The sequence below is a fragment of the Neodiprion virginianus genome, chromosome 1, assembly GCF_021901495.1.
Source record: "Neodiprion virginianus isolate iyNeoVirg1 chromosome 1, iyNeoVirg1.1, whole genome shotgun sequence".
NCBI classification, from domain to species: domain Eukaryota; kingdom Metazoa; phylum Arthropoda; class Insecta; order Hymenoptera; family Diprionidae; genus Neodiprion; species Neodiprion virginianus.
The window spans coordinates 2680515-2698188 of record NC_060877.1 but is presented as its reverse complement, the minus strand read 5'-3'; the positions used below and the strand labels follow the sequence as shown (position 1 = coordinate 2698188).

The following is a 17674-nucleotide window of genomic DNA, read 5'->3' as shown; positions in this document are numbered from 1 at the left end:
TCTAAGATCGCGATCAGCGATTGCCGGCTGACCTTTGGCTCTCTGACGGGCCACGCGGTGTTGCAGGCGAGCTTTTATTACCCTGAGAGCATATAAGCTGGTGTTTGAAAACGCGTTTGCGTTGCGTCCGAGTTTCTACAACGTCTGTGTTTCCGTGTATTCAAAGTGGGCAGGTAAGGAAGTTTAAAAGTGACAGCGATTAAGTTCTAAATTCTGGAAGGTAATTTCAAACCGTAACCACCAACGAAGCCGCGGATAAATTATTAGACTCAGGTAACATTGAACCTTCGAGGTATGGGGAGAGGTGAGACGTACGTGCGTTTATAAATTAAATCTACACACGCTGTAATACAAAAACGTTCTAAAGTAACGCGGTTACGGAGCAATAAACGACAGTTTAGTTAATTATAATTATAATAGGAACAGCTTTTAACCCGACTTTAGTACAATTTAAGCGTGCCGCGGTAATTTTTACACCGTAAAGATAAATTTCGGTTTAAGGTGAAGAAAAAAAAAAAAAACGTATATATTCCTCTTGTTTAATGAGCTAACAAAAACAGAAGACCTCAAATTTACTAAAACGTTACAACCGTAAAGCGTTTACCTGTACTATTATAAAGTGCTATAGGTGTGGGAATAATTAAATGTGATGTCGTTTCGGCACCATTTATTTCCTCTCTGGGTTCAGTTCCAGACTCGACCATGTTTCAAACCGTTTTTGTTAATATCGTGAGGGAAATAGAGATACTTTGTAAGCGCGGTAAAAATAGTCTGAGTAAGAAGAAAAAAAAAAAGAAGAAAAAAGAAAATAAAAGAAAAGTCAAAAAGTTGTAAATTAGATCGTAAAAAGTAATTCCTCCGACGTTCGCACCCCCGAAAAATCTTCTCTTCTTTGTATCATCATCATACGCACGTATGCCGAATAGCTACTGGAATATTATTCCTCTCCGTGCATATCGTCAAAGGACCCCGCATCGTCTACCGCAACCCGTTACATTGTTTTTTTCCTATCATTTTCCGCTTAGGCCCGAAGCAAAAACAGCCCTCGGTGCTTATTTTATTGTCCCCCTGCAGGTCCTTACTTTACGAGGACAGCCTCCACCTTCTTGGCAAAAGGATTACTTTCTTTGGACACAAAGTGCCGTTAGCCGGCTCTCTGTCCGCGGTGCTTCTTCGTCGTCCTCTCTTCCCGAAGCTCTCTCACACACGCATGTTCGTACGGGTATTGCACTCACACCTCTGGGTGCACGAGGCGTCCGCAGTGCTTGGTAGTACAAAACGCGACCACCGGCACTTTTACGATTGCCGTATGCCGCATGGTAGGAAGAGAAAAAAAAAGAAGAGTTAAGCCGAGGTACGAAACGAGGAGAAAAAACACTGGAAAAAAAGGGTTGAGCCTTCGCCTCCGTTCGTTCATCTCCTCTGGCTGCCCATCGCGTCAGGCAATGAGGTACGACCCGGGATACCGTTACAAGTCGATGGTAGGTAAGATCGGCTCTCCTAAGGACGTCGTCCTCCTGCGGATGCCCATCATTTCTCAGTCAACGCTCGACGCCTCGATTCTCCCAGACTCCGTGACTTCCGATCAGCGAGTGTCTCAAGGTACGATAAATCAGTGATGGATATATTTACTTACTCGAGGAAAATCTTCCGGTAATCGTTACGCGATTCTCGTTCAACGACCGGGACGTGATTGGTGCAAGTTTTCGGTGTCCTTAACGCGCATAAGTACTTCCTAATCCTTACGATACCGCGGAAAGTTTAAACTTCGGATCGATACGACGCCTACCGGTTGATTAAAAGTCTTAGCTCGACTTAACCGCATCCTATTCGGCATCGGGTTGATTAAATTGGCGACTATTTTCTCCCTTCTTCCTCTACCGACGGTCTGTGTGCTCGTTCGTTTCGAGTGCCAAAAAAAGAAAAAAAAAAGTGAGTTCTGTAGTCGAAGACTCAAAAAAACAACGCTGGTAGGTACATCGCGTGATGCGAAACGGAAGAACGTGATCGGTGAAGAAGAAAAAAACCTCGTTGGAAGCGGATCAAAAAAAGAAAGAAAAAAAATCCAAACGATCATACTAACCTTAAGATCGCTCAACTTCGGTGTCTTATGAACCCCAAATTCGTGTTAAATCAAGCCTGTGATGCGACGCGTCGTAATTTCGAGTCGAACGCGGGGTTGAAGAAGAGTTTAGCGGAAAATATAGAGGAGTAAAAAATCTTCGGGAAATTTATCCCCTCCCCGCTCGTCGAGGGTTAAATTTACGTAGCATCGAGTGTGGTATACGTGTAATGTTTACAGGTATTAGACATGTACGCGCGTCGTTACAACGACGGTAAACGCGCGGTGATCCGACCAAGTTAAGATTCTGGGGTCCTTTAGCTACGAATGGCGACAATATTGCAAGCAGAAGCTGGTGTTGAAGGGTCCTCGTTATATTTTCATAATTCCCCGATAGAATACAAAGCTTTGTCACCCTCCCCGCGTCCGGCATCGCACCCCAAACGCCATACACCACCCCGATGATGGCGACCATAACCGCGGAAGTACGGAGTCAGATATGCGTACAAGCTACACCCACACCGAGATATTTCTGTGCGGTAGGTAGAGGGCCACGATAACGCCCTTCTCTTCGTCAGTTAGGCGTATACAGGAAAAGTTTTCCCGATCCCCGCGTTAAATCCCGCGCGTAAATGCAAACACGAGTATCGGTGTCTACGCGGTTGGGAAAAAAATGTCCCGGCAGGTCGACTAAAATATTTGGATGGACTCAACCACTTTTTAACGTATTACTAATTGTAAGTGACAAAAAAAACAAAGTACAGAGTACGAATTAAACGTTAATATGACAATTTAAATGTTAAAATTACAATAATTTGTTTGAGATTTACTAAGAGAAATGTAAAAAATCACTTAATCATGAAGTAGATCTGCTGGAACATTGTGTTTAGTTAAATTTTGATTAATTTTTCTAACGGTGCAATATACTTGGGGTACGTTTGCCACGCCCTCGTATTTGTCCGCTTTCTCGAAAATGCAACTGAAAGTAAAGAAAGAACCTGACAAGCCTAACAGTCGGGTGTACGAATCTGGTGACTAAGGTGAGTGTACCAATTATTGACCATTTTTTGTTGCATCCGTTTGCTCGGTACTTCTAAAATTTCCAAAAAATACATTTCTTTCGCCTAACTCTCGAGCAATTGGTCTCAGTCGTTCAGAAGTCCACAATTTGAAAAGTAAAGGGGTCAATAATTGGGTCTGAGCGTATGGTCAATAACCCGTAGAGTTGCCTTATTCGAAACGTGACCAGCGCGACACGAATCTAGACTAAATATATGGGCCAAGGTCTTGGAAAGCAACTATAACAACAATTCGTCCAATTTCCAACGCGAAGTATAATTAACCTTGCATTTAGGCGGCGACTCGGCACTCCGCGGTTATACACGCGGGGGTGGCTTCAATAACGCGAATCCCATGACGACTGTATTTCAGGGGTTACACGCAAATTAGGGGTATATATACCACTTTGGAGAAACGGGCTGAGCTCGCAGTTTGTACAAAGTGTGCCTACCCCCAGCGGCGGAACTTCGGCTGGTTCACCATTTCGTTCGCGTCGGGTCGGGTTGGATTCGCAGGTTTTGCTGTCAAAGCGTCCGTGGATGTGAAGCGTACATCGCACGCATACGCGCGACTCCGCACATAAACTTCGCCGCATCGAGTGTCCCACGCGCGTGTCAAATCCGTGTCAGAAATTTGTAGTCGAGTAAAAGCTCGCCAAGGTATACATGTATAGCGATCTTAACGAAACTTCAACTTTCCCATCACTATCCACACGTGTCAGAGGAACGTTGAACGAGCCCTTTTAACTCACCAACTTACCCTCTTAGGCTATATTACGTCCCATTTCACCGCAGTAGGAAATTCCTCCGAGGACATTCTCACTTCCTGATTAAACGCGCGTTACACGATACACCTTTGGACAGTGTCAAAAAATAATTTCGTTACAGAGTCACTCGATAAACGAGCTTCGTTCATTTCTCCGGTACCGTACAAGAGATTTTATTTTCGATGAAAGAAGAAAGAAACAAACTCGAAGGGTTCAAAGAGTAAGGGTGGTTAATGGTCGCTCGGGTTTTTTTCTTTCTTTTTAATTCATACGTGTGTGAATGCAAATGTAGGTGAAGAGAGAGGTGTGGGCGGCAGGTTTCGAGGGCAGGTCACGGGGGATCGTTGGTTGAGGGTATATACGCGGTAGTATAGCAGGGTGGTAATATCTTCATTTGCATTGATGGGGTTCTTCGCCGATTTCCCGCGAACCAGGCTCGCCGGAGGAGCGAAGCACCCGCTCGATCCTGCCCCCGGGCAACTCCCAGGGTAGATAGAGGAGAAGGTCGGGGTGGTGGTGGTGGTGGTGGTGAGACTGGCAAAACGGGTAAAACGGGCTAAGCGAGCTGGGATCGTGACGCGTCGTATACGTATAAGGTACCGTGCACATCGTGCCAAGTCATAGGAACCAAAGACGCGCGTGAAAAATCCGGATTTAAATTCCGCCTCGTGCAAGGCGAGTCCCGATTCGATAAAACTTTCGCCTCGTTTATTCCTCTGGTATTTAAATAATCGACAGCGCCGAAGAAGGATTAATTTCATCGTTTGCATGCCGGTGTGCGAAACGAAGCTGATCAATGAAGCAAATGGTGACAATCATCGAGCGAGTTAACGAACGAATGAAAATAACATCGAGAAACAAAAACGGCTAACGAATATATTTAACGAATATTTGACTTGGCGATAAAAATTCCATCGACGACGGTGATGCGAGTGCTCTTTAAAGGCGATGCGGATTATCTCGTCCGCCTTGAGACTCGTGCGATTTTCGGACCCGGACCTTTTTTTTAATACCCGCGGTGTGAACGCGGCTTAAAAATCCCGGGGGAAGAGGGCGCGGGCTTCTCGACCGTCGAAGGGCGGCACCTTGTTCAAACCTTATAGGTCTATCCTACGGGGTCTATACTTACTCCACCTCCGCCTCGGCATCCCGTGTCGTGTAATGCGTAGCCGGAGCTAGACCCGGTAGGTATACCTAGACCGAGGGACCCGTCCCATCTCGTTCCATCCCATCCTCAACCATTCCCAGCCCATCCTCCGACTCGCTCGCTCGCCCGCCATGGTTATTACAAGCCATACCGTAAAAAGGGGTAAGCCTAAAATTAGTTGGAAACTTATATCAGCCGGCTAGCTAACGCGAGCGGCTCGGGTCGCCTTTTCCCCGCAAGTTTTAGGACCGACTCGCATCCAAAACTCTCGCGAATTAAAAGCTTTCCTCTCTCCTCAATTGCGGCAACCCTCTTGATCACAAGGACGAAGGATATAGGACCTAACTTGCTGCCCACGGCTGATCTCCTCGACTTTCCTTCGCCGCGTCTGCCGTACGTGTAATATTAACTCCGGATCATCTGCGGTTTCGCTAATTTTAACTTAATTTTAGAGTTTTTTTTTTTTTCTCGTCTTTTTTGTCTCCTTCGCGCTTGCGTCAAATAGCGTTCAAGTACCTACAGCTATGCGTGAATTGCACTTCTTTTATCTCGACAGGAACCGTACGCATATTTTTATTTTTTTTTCCTTCTTATAATACGACGGATGCGAACGAGTTTTACAAATTGTATGTTTAAAATAAAAATTTTCATTTCCCGCCGCTTCGCTCTATGGTTGGAGAGTTGGCTAGTAAAAGCTGCGTATATAACGTTATACACACGTATAACTTACCTAAGAACAATAGCGGAAACAACGCGATGAAAAGCCTCCCCTTTAATGCTATTTTCTCTTTCCTCCATCCCTTATACTGCACTGCGAAAGGGTCGACTCCTTGAATATACAATTCTCATACTTTTTTACGTATAGACATGAAATGAAATGCGTAGGGTGTAAGGTACGAGAGGCATAAACGTGTACCAAACCACCTGAGCGCGACGAATGTATCCATAGAGGTGAAGGTGCGATTGAGAAAGGTTTAGAATTCGGGTAACACACGCGCACAGATTTCGTCCGAAATCCGTTCGACCCCATTGTCGAATTTTCCACTCACCCTGAGACAGCCGCGTACGTAATATAATGCGTAAAATACGAGAAAATTAAAATTTCGAAGCATTACACGGCATATCTATGTAGGTGTATAATATCCGAGTGTTTCTCTGTCCGTAACCTGAAATGGAAAAAGGGACGGGGGCGAGAATCCCGTCGCGACGTAAAATGGAACAAGCGTCATATTTGTTTGATTGGCAGCAATTCGTCGGACGAATTGATCCCTCGAGAAGCGTATAGGAAAAATGAATCGTCCGGACGTTTTAGAAGATGAAGTGCACCTCTTTGCGATATGTCTCATCCACTCGAGACTGAGACTCGATGGAAAAGACACACGCCCGGCAAAGGGACACTCGTATAATACCTTCTGCATTGCGGATAATAACCAACCAATTGGGAATCGTGCAGTGACTCGTCAAACGGAGAGTAAAGTAAGTGATTTCGGTCCCTTGAAGGTAGATAAAAGAAGTTTCGTCCAAGCTTCGGAATCGCTGGCTTTCCGAAAACCAAACCGCACCCAGAAAAAAAAAAAAAAACAAAATACAACGTAACGAAAGAGAAGAAAAGAATCACGGAGAGAAACGACTAAAGTCCATAAATACTTCCAACATATTTTGCGTTATACAAACTCGAATTCGCTGATCAAGACAAAATCGAAGAGAGAGTGATAATTGACAGTTTCAAATTCCTGGTCAACGGTGAAGATAAGTTGAAGCCAAAGCTGAGCGTCGGATAAGATTGTTTGAAAAAGGGTCTCAGATCGATATGTGCAGGTTCCACGGAAGTTGAAAATTCTTTTCGAGTATTCTTCGTCGGTCTCATTACCAGGAAAAAAACCCTTCGGGATAAACGAATTCCAAAGAAGACGCCGACGCTTTGGGGTGTGGAGTGTGCGTATCAGCAGCGGCACGTCACAAAAAAAGGAAGGAACGATATGAAAAGAAGTAGAAAACGTCGCGGGACGTGATGAGAAAAGGAGAAACTTGAAACTCGAAAGTGGAAACTGGAAACTGGAAACTGGAAACGGGGGCGGAGTGGCTATCGATCGGATTCTGCGCCCGCGCGTTTCGCGTTTATGCTTGTGCCGGAGCTCCGACCGACGGACATCATGGCGTCGGCAAGCGTAAACGACGCGAGCGTCGGGACGCCCAGCCGTCGGATCGGAGCGCAAAATTCGCAGTGAAAACTTTCGTGGTGAGACAAAATTTAAGTTAATGCACGAATTTTTTTTCCCGGTACCCGTGAGAGGAGAGTCTTAATTTTTAACGAATAGCTAGGCCCTAGAAAATTACCGAATTTTTCAACGAATTCTTGATGCAAACCAGCTGTCGTGCGATTTTTATACGGCCAGTATTGTGCGAAAATAAAGAGAATGTTTCTATCCTCTGATTTCTTTCCAAATAAGCTGGCTTTCAATATTACAGGTATCGCTTCGTTTTTACGTTCCAGATATAAATCCTCCGTGGATGAAAACGCGAAAGTTTCTGATTCGATGGATCGGGAAAGAGGAAAAGTTTTTTTTGCCAAATGGCCGGGAACTGCGATGACAAAAGTTGACTACACATCCAGCCTAGTCGTTCCTGCAGCGTATCTCAATTGGATTGGATCAAGTCGCTGTTTCAACGGTAAAATAACGATGCAAATCGATAGATTTTCATTAACTTCATAACAAGCTGCAGGATTTTATCTCCAGTTATTGAAAGACCAGAACCCTCCGAGAATTTTTTCCCCATAAAAATTATACCGGCGTAGAAATTTTATTTCTTACCCTCGGGGGCGCGCGAATGGGTTGAAATTATTCAAACTGCCGAGTCAGGGAAATAGGTGAGAATTAAACGTTGATGAGAATCAGCTAACTAAAAGGGGTGCAGGCGTAGCCGAGGACAGCGCAGCTAGGTTATAGACCGACGCAAGGAGCTGCCATGGCTCGCAATACCATCGAGGAAAGGCACATAAACAGCCGACCCAAGATGCTCGAGGCTAGTTAGGAAAGGAAAAATACTGCTGCTCCGATTATCTCGAATTCCGCGATGTTTGACTCGGTGCCAAGATTGAACCCTTAAAACCATCCCTTGGCGAAAGCGCGGTACGATACAAAATATAGCTGGTGAAAAAACCGTGGCACCCTTTACGCTGCAATCCCCATTCAGGCTCAAATAATGAGTCCTTGAGCTCTGTCTCTCTCTCTCTCTCTCTCTCTCTTTCTCTTCCTCCGTAATAAGTAAGACAAAAAGTTAATTGGTCGGGAAAAATACTTTTTAAATGCTGATTAGCCCCGGGAAATAATTGGGTCCCGGTTAGTCGGCGCCACCGGCTTTATAAGGGGAACGGAAGGATACTATCCGCACGTTTATATATACATACATACATACATATATATATATATATATATATATTTATATAGGGCAGGAAATAGGCGCGCATATTCACCCCGCGAAATCGCGAAAGCCACTTCGGCTTCCGCGTTTACACACGGACATTACTCCGCTCGCGGAGAGATGGCGGGAGACTTTTTCCGAGATTAAATTTGTCGGGAAGGAGGGACGGAAACACCGCGTCACGCGTCGCGAAGGACGAAGGATGCAGGATACGGTGTACCGCGGAACTTTATGAAGTTTCATCCTTTGTACGGTTGTTGTTGTTGTTTTTCCTCCACCCTGAGGCAGGTATACCAGATACCTCGAGTTCCTTCCACCCCTCCTCTTCTCCTTCTCTCTCTCTCTCTCTCCGCGGTTATTTTATTATTATACGACGGTTTCTATTAGAGGCCAACGATCCACAAAATTGCAGCATATCTTCATCCGAGGCTCGCGTCGTGCCCCGGGTATCAAACTCCAAATCCTCCTCTTCCCATACGGGAGAGAATCCTGACCACCGGCCTAAACGCGCCACCCTCCTGTTCTTCAATTTCTCCCGAGTTGGGTTTTCCTTCCTTTTAGGGATTTCCTCGCTTCCTTTATCCTTTTCTTTTTTATTTTCCCCGATGCGCGTGCCACTCCCCCCCGTGAAAAGTGTATTAAATTGACCCCGAGGCACGTGACCTTGCTGAAGATTCTAGCCTCACAAGACAACGTATCCAAGCGCGCGTTGTATTCGGTGTTTTTTTTTTTTTTTTTTTTTATATGTATCATAATACCGCCTTCACTTCTTCTTCCATTTCCTTCGTATATTTCCGCAATTTTTCCATCTCTCAAAATATCATCCTAGGCAGAAATTCAGGCACGTGTTCTCCGGCAAGGTGAATTCCTATAAATCGTTCAAAACCCACCGACCGCGTCTTGTATCCGGCATTTCATCGAACATTATATTCAGTTGATAATATCGACGACCGCGAGTCTGAGTCGAAGACGCCGAGTCCTCGTGACGTATGTATATCCGGTATAAAAAGCAATTCGTATTCCAACGACAATCCGTAAAGCTTTCGGTTGTAAATAATAGATAAATACCGTATATCATCGATGCGATTGTACATTTTCAAATTTATTATAAACTGTCTTTGACACTGCACAAACCTCGCGCACCTGCGGTATACAAACATCATGTAAGACTTTCGAATGCAACAATAGACATACGTATACATATTCATATCACCACGCTGATAGATTATCTCAAGAAGAAATTGACAATAGAAAAGTCGCTTGGCAACCCTTTTTTCCGTCATCCCCCGATCGAGGATGGATAAAACATTCATTGTCTTGCAAAGAAAGAAACCGCATCCACAAATATTAACAAGTATATTATATTATACCTAGACGACGGAAGTATTTTCTTTTTCCTCTCTCTCTTTCTCTCTCTCTGTCTCGTTTCACTTCCTGCTGTTCTATTCTCTGAACGATCGTTTGTAATCTCGAATTTATTCCGCATTTGCATACAGGCAAATAACCAACAAGTACACGCTTTACTCGTACTGCATCGGTAGTATTTCACCATAAAATATGGAGAGATTATAACAAGAGTTAATATACGAGTATGGCGTATCGGTTTAAGCCTGATCATCCATGCCGCATGAGAAACCTAGACTGACGTAGGAATTTACCGAGCGAGTAAAATTGATTAGAGAAAATCGTGCGGCATTAGAAAAACAGTTGCGTCATCTAGCTATGATGCCTTGCAATCAAGGGAAAGATGCTTCGTTCGCTACATGAGCGTAAAAGTTCCAAACGTTATAAGAACATCTAAATATTCTAAACGAAGAAGTGGAAGAAAAGAAATTCGGAATTCCCGTTTAGACAAAAGGCACGGGTTATAAAGGAGTTCGTAGAACTCTAAAACTTTTCCCATATCCATTTGAAACTTTGTCTAATGTCAGCGAAGATCGTCCTCGTCGTCGCAGATGCAACATTTCTGTAGGCGACAGCTGAATTCCGAAAGCACATCGTCAGCTCTGAAAACTGGTATATTTACCGATGCCGCAAAACTGCAACTCCGCCGACATTTTTATCGCAAAAATTTTACTCCCAGGTTAAAACGATCGTTATCCTTATACGAAAGCTCGGTTGAACGGATCCTCTGCGAGAATAATCGCCTCAACGTTTCCGTTTCTCTTTCTCAGTACGAAACTTCGAAAGACAATAAAATACGCAAAAGGGACATGCGGTTAAGAAAAAAAAAAACCAAAAAACGGACCAAAAAATGGACTTAAAAAATGGCATTACGTACGAGGTGGACAGTGCAAAAATGCGTGCAGGCGCTATTGAGCAAAGCTTATAAGGATCACGGAGTACATGTATAGTATAATGTATGCAAAATGTCATCCCATCAACTTTTTTGCGATTGGTGCAGAGAGGAGGGCCGAGGATGGAGGAAGAGGTGGAGGACGGGGGACCGGCGTAAATATATTTGTTTACGATTTTGAGTGGGCTCGAAGCGAAGAGAGCGACGCGGCATCCTCGTCCTTTTTTTTTTCTTCTTCCTCTCTCGCGCAGGATTTCAGGCTAATTAAGAACTCCGTTCCGAGTGGCGTTCGGTTATGGATGCAAGCTTCAAACTCAACCGCCGCGCTTCGATACGCGCAGTTGGTGCATTTGCTGGACGTCAAATTCTGTCGGTGCAATCTCGACATTCGCAGTATTTACGTTATTATTATACGCACGGATGTTGGACACGTCGTACATGCGAAATAATTTTTATTTTATTTTTTTTTCACAGTCTCCTCTCCGCATCATCCGCGCATATTACAAACCGTATTATACATGAAGTATTGAAGGAGAAATGTGGAAAAAAGGAACAAAATCATACGTATAAAATAATAATTTGGAAACTTTGTACGAGAGAGAATGGTTTTAACGGTTAACGCAGGGTTATATACGAGACGTTTCGTACTTCGTGTATACACACACATGTGGCAATTTTTGCGGTGATTTTAGTACACGGGGCGATAATTAAGCCTCCTCGTAGCGTAACAAGGTATTCCTGAACAAGTACAAGCCTTGATTACACACGTCGAATAGCGTTGGCACGTAACCAAAACCCGAGCAAACAAGCACCGATGATCGTGCATGTGTGTCATGCGCTATATTATATCCGAGACGAAATCCCGACTATGTATATCCCGGAGGGCGTAGGAGGGAGGAGGATGTGAGGCGAGGACCCCGGGTATACGATATCGGGTGAAATACGTGTTCTCCACCCTGTTGATTGGTGTTTTTCTACATACGACGAGAGCCGTCCGCGTTATTAGCGCGATTTGCGATCGGTACACAGCGAATGGTTGTTTGGGTACGTGATATTTTCCGCCGTCCACACACGTGACACCCGCCCCTTGATACGCACGGTGGATCAGGAATGGGTGAGGAAAATGGGGCATCTCCGCAGACTCTGTCGCGTCCGAATGGCATCTCGAGTCGGGGAAAATGAAGAATATGATCACCGACCCTTGCTCACCCGGGCACCGAGCCAAACGGGTAGGAAGAAAACTGCCGGCGGCGAGATCGGAGATCCTTGTAGGTACAGGCCCGAAGAAAATGTTGTAATTATGATGATAATAATAATAGTAATAGTTACGGTCCGAGGAGTGGACGGATTGAAATAATTTTTTATTTTTTTTTTGCTTCTTCTATCACGTTTATTAATTCGTCGTCGATTTTTTATGCGGATGAAAAAGAAGAGAGTTTAAGAAACAAATAAAAAAGAAAAACCCGAACCAAGAACTTTTGTGCGGATATTTTGAATGTGACATAAAAGCGGGTTGCACGATTTATTAGGATTGTAGATAACGCGTGAATCCAGTTTTCCACGCTAGTGACAAATACGGATGGAGAACGAAGAAAGAAGGATAATGAAAAAAAAAGACGCCAAAGAAAAGAACAACGCGACTGCAAAAATTGATTGTAGGCGTAAAAGTAGGAGGGATAGATACACGTTTGTGCGGGAACAACCACCTCTCCCTCCTTCTCTTCATCCCTTCATCTGGAAGGGGGTAGGGGGAAGAGGTGTAGAGAAACTGTTTGAAATAGGTACGGCTTTCAAACGGCACACGAAGCTAACTCGGCCGACTCGCCCCTCGCCGTTCCAAAATTCAATTTTCCGAAAGAGTTTCGTCGCTCTCTGGAGGCGATATATCTACAAGGGTAAGCGAGGAACGAGAAATGAGAGGGAAAAACTCCTTAAGTGAGTGGCGGGTATGCCGGCGGCATACGTAAACACGAGGGGGGAGGGGTGGGAGGGGGAGGGAGAAAGATTATGTATTCGCAAGTGGATCGGGTTTATCGCGAAAGGGTAACGCGAATCGACGGAGCTTAAACTAAAATATATACAATTACAAATTGACCGCATGCGGCGCCTTACGCAAGACGTAATTACGCGGGTAATTAATTGGACAATTAATACGAGTTGTTGGGTACAAAACAAATTTCCCTGCGGCTACGATATCCGGTAAATTTTTTTTTACTACCGACACTCTTTGATACCCGAAGGTCTTAACTTGTCCAATTAGTCCATGGCTTCTTCTTACACCTGCTTTCACGTATGTAACGTACGTGTGTATAATTAAGGTGGATATATATCTTGAATTTTTGAATTCTCCGTTGCATCCACGAACGTTTCTGTTCACCGTGGGACGACTTTTTTTCACCCCCAAACCCGATAGCTCCGGACAGTATATACCTACTGCACGCAACAAGAAAAAAAAAGAGAGAGAGAGAACATTTATTTGACTCTGGAGCGATGCTCTCTAAGGGCCACAGGCAAATTACAGAGCATACATGTATATCATAAAATAAAATCATATAAATGTAAAGTATAAACATAAAAATAAAAATAAAAATATAAAATCTTAGTATAAAATGTATCGGTAAGTAAGAGAGAGAGAGAGAGAGATAGATAGAGATAGAGATAGAATAGAAAAAATGGTCGGGTTATATACCTAGCACCCACACGCACGAATTTTTTTTTCCTCCATCTTCGTTGCCTTGTTCTTGTTGCCCTTTTCTTTTTTTTTGCTTCGCTTGTCGCAAAACCCGTTTTTCGATTTCACGACAATAGCCGAGAGTCGTAGGGAGAGAGAGAAAAAAAAGGGGGTAAAAGCGGAATATCCGGTGCGAGGTCCAACCGACCGAGAAGAAGGCACGCAGTTTTTTATCCCCTTTCTTTGCTCACTTCACTTCTTCTCGATCCGCGCGCCTCCTTTGCATCGATATACCGCGTTTCAAACCCGTCGATATCGTTCCACGTATAACATGTACACACCTGCAGTATATCGGCGCACCAAGACACACCCGGAAGAAAATGGACCCGATTGGATGACCCAAGGGAACGAGGGAGAGGGAGATAAATAGGTTCACCGGAAGACTAGGGGACCAAACGGGGGTTGGGGGGTTAAATGGAAAGTTTACTCAATCTCCGGTCCGGCCGCCTGCACGCCCGTCGCGTTTCGGCCGCTGCCGCGCTGGTTTGGTGTAGTCCGGAAAAAGTTTAGGCTGTTTTTTTCCTCCCCTCCCCGAACGGCCGTATAAATAGAAGGGGTGAAAGGGTGAGGTGGGAGGCGGGCGCAGAGAGAGAGTTTGTTGTTACCGCTGATGGAGCCGATCGCTGGACCCGCTGAGGCCGCGGGCATTACCACAGATTGGATTTTTCTTCCCCGTGAAAATAGCAGCTATCTGCCTGCGCCCTGCGCGCCCCAAAAACACCCCCGGGGGCGGGGGTGTGTATCGGTAGGCGAAACCCGATACAGGCCGGTTAACCCACGCGAAATGCGGAGTCGGTCTCATTCGTGATGGACACTTGGCACAGAGAGAGAGAGAGAGAGAAAGAGAAAGAGAGGAAACGGTCAACCCTCGAGTGGACATTGTTCTCAGGGTTGTTGAAGCCGTACTTAACACGAGATACTTGGGAATCTCAACGGCCTGTTTACCCCCCGCTGATTACGTACACTGGGTAATTTTTTCCAGATTAGGGACCAAGAGCAGGACGGTTTATGTCTATACCTTACACACCCGTGGGACGAACGTATTCGGCACGTGTTGTGCGATCTGCTTCTTCGGCGGATAGTTGCGGAGCTAATTTGCGAGGCTTGATTGAGTCGGAATCTAACGTCGGGAAGAATTTGGGAGAAATGGAGTAAGGAAAGAAAAAAAACATTGGACGACTCGGGCTGGGTTGAAGGTTCTTTTGGAATAATCGGTTGTCGGTAGTCGGAAAACGCTACTTTTGTTGCCGCGTTATGAATTCTACGAGTGCGGGTGAAGCGTGATTAACGCGATGAGGAAAAAATATGTCGAGATAAAAAGAGAATTGCAATTGAGAAATTGGCGCGTTGGTTCTAAAATGAGAATACGCGTACTCGCTAGAGGAATGCAAAGAGAATATAAACGCAGGTATTAATTTCGTTTGAGTAAAATTTACGTTAAACAATAAATATCCGTGTCTTATGAACGCTTTCTGCAAAAGCGCGTGGCGAGCTGGTTAAATTAGGAGAAAAGTAGGAGGTAGCGGTAGAAGAAGAAGAAGAAGAAGAAGAAGAAGAAGAAGAAGAAGAAGAAGAAGAAGAAGAAGAAGAAGAAGCAGCAGCAGCAACGACGAGAGGTTTAACGTAACAGAAAATCGCCTCGTTTCATTGGTCGTGTCTCGCGGTTTAACTCAAGCGTAAGGAATGCAATATCTTTCCCAGTGACTGGAATTGCAACTGCACTGCAGCAGCAGCAGCGGCAGCAAGGAGTAAGCGCATTTCTTCAAGGCGGTTTGCTAAAATGTATGTAATACCACCGGAGGCGGGGAACGCGTCTTGATCCCACAAAGTAAAGTGTAAGGCTACGGGAGGATGGCAACCGTCTGCGCCGTTTTACGTGCGGCCAGCGTCATATGCGAGTGCAAAACCGCCTCCAGCATCGCTCTTTGTACAAGCGAACTGCATTGCATGTGGGTGCAGGGTGACTTCTTCCAGAAAACAAGAAAAGGAAGAAGAAGAAGAAGAACAAGAAGAAAAAGAAAAAAAAAAGAGAAAAACCATCCTTAGAGAGAGAGAGAGAGAGAGAGAGAGTCGAAAAGCTAGCTCCAGCTTTTGCAATAAAATGAAAGCTTCGACCGTCTCTCTGCGAACTGCTGCACACCGCACAGGATCAGTTCAGACGAAGGCACCGAAAATGCAGAAGACTGTGGGACGGGGAGGAGGAGGAGGAAGAGGAGGAGGAGGGAGGCGCATGCATTTTTCAGGGCAGAGAGACATGTCCGTCTGTGTGTTTTTGTTTGTCTGTGAGGTCCGCGGTTTCACGCGGTATGCAAGGGGATTTATTCATGCCGACGAAATATTTTACGCAAGCCAGTGCGCTTTACGGTGGATTATCGTCATCCCGTTTCTGATCCTGTCGCGACGACATTGTAGTCTGTTCGTCTAAAATTCTTCTCCCTCCTCTCTGCATCAAGATTCAGCTGCTGAGATATAATCTTTGCCAGAATTAAGTACCTACGTATATATACATATATATATATATATAAAGTATAAGGGCCACCGAATTTGAACGGCAATCGCGGCGCGGCGTTAACTTTTAGATATTTTAAGCCTCTCGAACATGTTTATCGTTTTGGCGTATTACACAATTTGGCTGTATACTTGATATTATTCTCGCAAAACAACGCTAATGTTATAAGGATTTGATTCGTCCAGTTTGATAATCCTCTGATTCAAACGACGATTTGAGCGTAACTTTTTTCGCATTATAATTGAACCGAAAGATTTTTTCACCGAATCAGAGTTGAATAATTAATCACAAGTTTCTTTGTATATAATTAATTGCGTATACGATAATTGCATGGAATTAACAATGAACGAATATTTCCATCTGTTACAGGAGCGATGATAATATCTGCATGTGACGATGAAAAAGAAGATTAATGCAAATCTTGCATCTCAATTATTCTGACACAAACTTGGCAAGATGGTCTACTTGGATTCTTGCAGGAATTTCGTTACTCCGTTCAATATATTTTATACTACGACAATCACGTGTGATAACATTTAAGACGCAAGTTATATTGATAATTGATAAAAAATAAATAAATAACCTAAATTCACAAAAGCCTTCGGTATACAGTATTACAAAAATCTATAACATGCGACACAAGGTATAAGAACAACTCCGAACAGCAGCAGCTGACGTTCCAACGATCGAATCTATGTAAGTATATAAAAAAAACGTGAAGACATTTAGTTGAGAATTATAACCCTTTTAGCGTAAAGTTCATATCACCCACTCGAGATTTTTTGTTCCAAATATAAACGGTCGTTACGTACGTACAGTGGCGTAAGAATATTGTTATTATTATTACTATTATTATTATACATCTGATTGAATAATCTCAAACGTCTCTATAAATCACGACGATACTTTCGTAATTGTAACGGAGCAAATGGTTAGTTTTTTCATTCAATTGAGAGACACGAAAAGCGAGAAGGTACGTATTAAAAGTCATTATTCATAGCTATACGGGGGGGAGGTGGTGGTGAGGGGGAGGGGTCAGGCCTAAAATAACCCCAAGAGTATAATTTCTACTCTCACACTCTACGATCAATCTCACATCCATACGCGGCAGCATCTCCGACGAAGTGTACGGTAGTTTCGTCCGTGGCTCAATGCCAGTCGGCGAAACCAGCGACTCGCTAATAACCCTCAACGAGAACGAAGACGAGGATGCAGAGCGTAGGGGGGGTCCTCGTTTAGGTGGAGAGAGCCTCCGCAAAGAGGCGAGTTTCGGACGTCTGCGCTGTTCGTCGGGATGTTTTCCATCTCGGTTCCTCGCTGGCTGGATGACTTTTTTGGAGAAGTAGGAGGGAGGCGAGTGACGAGCAACAAGAAGAAGACGAAGAAGAAGAAGAAGAACGAGAGGCGACAAACCAGTTCGGAAGCCCCCCCCCCGCCCTACCGACAAGGAGAAGAGAACCGAGCTGCGAAGGCTGCGGAGAGAAGGAAGGAAAAAGAGCGACGAACCTGAAGTCGATGGGGGGAGAACGACCCGGATGATGGCTGCTGCACGCCGTCGAGTCACGGGACACGCACTTTCCTACACACGGCACGGCTCACTCACGCGTTCGCTCACTCGCTCACGCACGGAGAAGCCGGTGGCGACGATAGCGGCGAAGGCGCGAACCTCGATAACAGGGTT

At 44.7% G+C, this 17674-nt stretch overlaps 1 long non-coding RNA gene across 2 annotated transcripts; it reads left to right on the top strand.

Moving 5' to 3' along the window:
* The first annotated feature begins 1034 nt into the window (after positions 1–1034).
* Positions 1035–16530, top strand: LOC124298529 (uncharacterized). 2 transcript variants are annotated; one of them, XR_006906834.1, is made up of 3 exons: positions 1035–1602; positions 7529–7704; positions 16363–16530. It is a non-coding gene; the product is annotated as an uncharacterized LOC124298529 (long non-coding RNA). The 2 variants fall into 2 exon arrangements; XR_006906835.1 differs by lacking the exon at positions 1035–1602 and adding an exon at positions 7194–7273.
* Positions 16531–17674: the final 1144 nt, after the last annotated feature.